Genomic DNA, 5,293 nt, shown 5'->3' on the forward strand with positions numbered 1-5,293 from the left:
ACCTGACATGCTGTCTGACAACATAAAATTGAAACTGTTAGATATCTATATTGTAATCTCCAGTGTGGTTGGTGCCGAAAAGAAAGTGTCCACTAAGTCAAGGGAGTATATTATCGCTGTTAAAAACGGATCAAATGCACGCTCTAGAAAAACCGCTCATTGATTAAATCTGGAGGGCATGAAGTTAAAAGGCATATTATATAATATTATGGCACCAGAAAACTGGCAAATCTTAGTAGAACAAATGAAAAAGAACCACTTCTAGACTTGAAACAGTTTTTTTAAGCATATGAGGGGTTTTTTCTACATGTGTCCTGTCTTAGCATTTCAGGTATACCATATAGAAAAACTAGTGCCTACATGTGCAAGGGCAGTTTTGTTCTACAAAAGGATATGTCAAGGAAGAATACTAGATGCATGATTGACTTTATTAAATCAAGACTGCATCAAGCATGAAAGTAGGCAGGCCACATTGGTCTAATAAGTAACCTTGGTTCGATTGACCTTCAACCATTTGAATTATTTGTGAGCCTGTGTATGGGCATGGGAATGTGTGTGTGCATAGGTGGGTGAGGGTATGTGTAGAAATGTGTGTGGGTGTATAATAGTGAGTTTGTCACCTTGAGGTGCACAGTTTTTAGAGTGGCAAGAACTGAAAAATTCCTGCAACACACAGCACCCAAGAACAGCAAAGGACCAGAGGGCTCGACTCTAGAAGACCACAGCAGCCCCAGGAAGACAGACACAAGGCATCACCCCAGGTCAGCCATTCCCCTCTACAGAGGTAGGTCATCAGTAAAGCAAAGGAAAAGCAGCCCATAGGCGAGAGAAGCGCAGTGTAAGACAAGCATCCGACCCAGCCACACCTCCATCTTCTACCATGCAGGTCAAGCCAGGAACCCATCCCCCCTGGCAGCCCAGGTCCTGCACCAACCCCCAGGAGCAAAGCTGCCCGGCACCAAGTAGGAGACACCCCTCTGGAGGCACCAGACCGCTACGACAGCCGGAAGTTTGAAAGATCATGGTAGAGAGGTCAAATTACCATCCTGCCTGGTGAGCAAGCCCCTGGGGGGTCAAAAGGTTCACTAGTCCTTGCTGAACCAGGCACCGAGGCAGGAACACAGGAGACTCAGCCCAAGACTCAGAGACCCACCAGGATTGTATGGATTTTAGGAAGTTGTCATATCCAACAGAGTCAAATCCAAGTGCAGATCCAAGCAGATAACAATCTCAGGCTTTCTGTCAGTTAAAACAACTGTTTGTTTTCTGTTTCTTGCCTGCTATTTACTTTGCTCAGTCCATAGGTGGCGTGGGAGCTCATGAGTGCAGACGTGACAGGTGTTCCTTCTCCTGCTGGTTGCTACTGGGAGCATTTAAGCTGCCTGAGAGTTAGCCAACAGTGGTAACAGACTCTTGCCAAACCTAAGCCTGTGACTAAGCTTTGTGTTTTCTCAGTGCTTCGACTAACCTTCGTGTATTCCCCTCCTCAGGTTGCTTTCAAGCCCTGGCTCTGTTTCCAATTCGTTTCCTGACTTCTGGCTTAAGAACCTTCTGGATCTAAGATTCAGGTCTCCAGTTACCCACTCTGGACAAACTCCAAGCTGGCAGCTTCCTGGCTCTGCGATCAAACAGCCTCAATCATAAGGGAACCTTGTTCACCCTCCAACGAGCTTCCGTGCAAGTACCACCACCCAGCGCTCCACACCACAATTTTCACACCACGGACTGAGCTTGACTGGACTTCCCGAAAACTTCCTTCAAGCATCCATAGACCAACTTACCTTGGATACTACCCTCCTCAGTCTCCTCTGGTCCCGTGCTCCACATCTCCTCCTGTAAGTGTCTCATAGTACTTTAATAACTATAGTCATATCATCACTCTGGTCTTACCTGTTGTCCCCTTCTCTGTGCAGTTGGAGATCTACTGGTCCTGGTTCACACAAATCATTCCTGTGAAAAATCCCTTAAAAGCCGTGAAATTCTCCTGAGTGTATTTCTGTATTTCAGATCCGTTCCTAGAATCATGACAGTTAAAGTATTCAGTTGATGCTGGATGACAGTTTTCAGATTATTGTAATTTAATGTATACTTCAGTATTTCCATTGCTGAGTTTGTGACCGTTCCTGTTAGCAAATTATAAATCCTGCCTCTGGTGCCCTGAGTGAGCAGTCTCTGCAGACTCATTTTAACATTATCCAGCTGTCTGGTCCAACTCACACAATCAAAATCCTGTTATGATCTATGATTTAGAGATAGTTCATATACCAATTGAAATAGATGAATTTCTGAAGATCTACACTAAAGTATTCACACTACACCATAAACTCAAAATTCAGTTATTTGTAGTTTGTATCAAACGGAACGCAAAATACAACTCTTGTTAAAGTCTAGCTGCACCTGCACAAAAGTCTCCACAAATCCTAATTTAATAGCCTGGTTTCCTGTCTTCTCTTCCATTTAACAATCTAGTCCAAATGGTGATCTTAATAGATCTATAAAGTGCATTGGTAACCAACCTGTCATGTAAACCAAGAAAGAGAACCTGACACACCTGCTCTCTTTGTTGATTGCCAAACACCTGTTCCCTCTGTTTATACTTTGCCAGGTTTTCACACCTCACTTCCAGAGTGCTGGTGCCATTTTTTTAGCCTTTTGGTTTTACTGAGAAGTCATTACATATTTCAGCTGCCCCTGATTCATTGCCTCCCTCCAGTAAGTTCTGCATTTGCAGCCATCTTTCTGCATATCTCTGAACAAGATTCAAATGCATTTGTAAACTGGCTCAAAATAGGAAGAATAGTGACTAAATGCATGTTCAGTGAGTAACAGTTTTTTAATTATGCATGTAAACACTCATTTAGATCTTTCTTTTAGTTGCTTTATTTCAGTTTGGCTGTACATGATTATCCTGCTAGTTTTAATGTTTTATCTGGGACTGTAAAATCATGATGAGACTGCTGTTAAGTGGTTGCAAAGCAGAATGTATTTTCAATGAGAAAGTCAACTTAGGGTGATAGACATCTACCAGCTGCTGGAGCAGAGCTGTTTCATTGTTTAACATTTACGCCTACAAAGAACTCAAAGCACCTTCCATGGCACTGCATATTAGACTTTTATTTGGCACAGCTGCTGAAAGAAAAAATTAAAAATTTGAATTCTTCTCTGATTGTCTGTGTGTTTGTCTACCATCATCCCACAGGCCTCTTTCTCATGTTAAAAAAACAAAACAAAAAAACAAAGAAAGGGCACCTAGCAGGGGGGAGGGGTGGATGTCTGAAAAGAAAAACTTTGATGGTGCTGTTGTTCCCGTTGTTGCCAGAGTGCTGATTTTTGTAACCACAAATGAAACTTAAATGCACAACAGACAAAAAAAAAAAAAAAAAAAACAATAAACATCCTATGTAAATTTGAAACTGTAAATCAGCCATTAGGGTATATGCGTGTGTCATTTTACTCGTTACAGATCTGACCCACATGCAGAAAAACATTCTGAAGGAGACTAGATTATGAATTAGATTTTCATAAACAAGAAATAATGTGAAAAGTTCTAGAACTGGTATGGGTAGATCGCCAACTGTTCAGAAAGAAAAGGAAATGGCTGGTGAGACAAGGAACTATAATGGAAACGAACTAGAGAAAAAAAACACAACTATTGTAATTAAGGATTGGCTTACTATGAAGAGGTAGCCTCACCGCCAGGGGTAGAGGGATTCGGGGTCCGGGCTTATGACTTCTATGGTGCGGCTTAAGAGAACTAGGTGCGTCCAACAAAAGGTCCGAGGTGAAGGTGCTTGCGTTGGAGGGTGGACAGGGTACGCTTATGGCTTGGTCCGGATGATGGGAAAAAACAGGAAGCTGCCAGCTGGTTGTTGTCCAGATGAAGTAGACAAGGATCTTGAACCTTAATCCACAAAAAACAGGAGACCTTTCTCCGGAAGACAAAAATCCAAACAGCAAACAATGCTGACAGGCATCAACAAGGTTAATATGAAGGTTCAGGTAAATCCACCTGCAAAGGAGCATAAGCGAAAGTTACAAAAAGCATAGCACATATCAAAGAGAAATTGTGGCTTGAGCTTATACCACTGAAGGCAAAACACTATGGCGCTGAAGTGTTGGCAACCTCCTGCTTAAGTACACCTCCAAGCAATCAGCAGATTAGTCGCACCTGTCACTCAGCGCACCTGAGAACTCCAGCACCATATGAGAACATAAACAAAAGAAAAAGCACACACACACAAACAACCAGACCCTGACAGGGTAGTGATTTAAGGTGGTGGTTTAATTGGGGGTTGCTCTAATTGTCTAACCTCCAACCTTTGGGTATGTTTTTTTAAGAAAGACCATTGGACATGGATTTCTATGGCCTCACCTCACTTAAGAGTGGAGCTCTGGCAGGAACAGGATGCATCCCAGCCGTAAGCATTACTCAAAGTACTGGCTCTCTGTTCAGTTATTACTACAAGGAGTGTATGTCAGATTTTAATGGGCCTCAAGCACCACTGAAAAGGGGTAAATGTAAGGATCTATTGTCTGTGCTTTGGGGCCGAATATCTAAAAAGGGCATGTTTATTCTGCTCTCCTCTCCTCGGTGTACCATTCACCATCTCTTAGTGCATTGCCTATTGATTTTACGCAGCCTCTTCTATCAGTCAGGCTTTAATAAGACAACACATGTCGCCTTTTAAAAGAAACGTATTAGAATGTTAATGGATCGCTCAACAGATCTGCTCGAGTCTCTGAACACGTGCAGGCAGTGGTGTTGATCTGTGCGTGAGAGAAATTAGATTTTCATTAAAACCGAACAAGATAACATTCATCATGATGCATGGAGGGAGTAAAAAAAAGGGGGTGGAAATTGTAGGAATAAAGGGGATGAAGGCTTGAGGATGAAGAGCATGCTGGGAAGTAATGGAGAAACCTCCAAGTGCAGAGTTGCATTCATCTATTGTCTTGTTGCTTCTGCAGGGACCAATTTATTTTCATTTTGGTTTTTGGCACTTTCCCAATGCCTGACCAGCTGCCTGAAGATGGTGCAGGAACTCCACATAGACCCAGAGCCCCAGTGGCCTGTAAGGCCTAAATACGGAGTTTTCTGAGGATTAGTCCTTAGAGCGAAAAGGGTTTAGCAAGAGAAAAAATGTTTTCTATTGTTGTTGTGAAGCTTTTTGAATTTTTTCAATTCTTGCTTACAAAGCATGAAAAGGTGACTAACAACTGAAATTGAAATGTAAATCCAGCATTTTTACAGTTTAGATGAAACACAAAATGTAACATACATACCCCTTAAAGA

At 42.3% G+C, this 5,293-nt stretch overlaps 1 long non-coding RNA gene across 1 annotated transcript; it reads right to left on the reverse strand.

Moving 5' to 3' along the window:
• Window positions 1-2,814: 2,814 nt before the first annotated feature.
• On the reverse strand, window positions 2,815-4,084 carry LOC124869030. The gene is made up of 2 exons (XR_007038457.1): window positions 3,675-4,084; window positions 2,815-3,574 (listed from the first exon to the last, which is right to left on the reverse strand). It is a non-coding gene; the product is annotated as an uncharacterized LOC124869030 (long non-coding RNA).
• Between the last annotated feature and the right edge of the window lie 1,209 nt (window positions 4,085-5,293).

The sequence above is a fragment of the Girardinichthys multiradiatus genome, chromosome 5, assembly GCF_021462225.1.
Source record: "Girardinichthys multiradiatus isolate DD_20200921_A chromosome 5, DD_fGirMul_XY1, whole genome shotgun sequence".
In the NCBI taxonomy this organism is placed as follows: Eukaryota; Metazoa; Chordata; class Actinopteri; order Cyprinodontiformes; family Goodeidae; genus Girardinichthys; species Girardinichthys multiradiatus.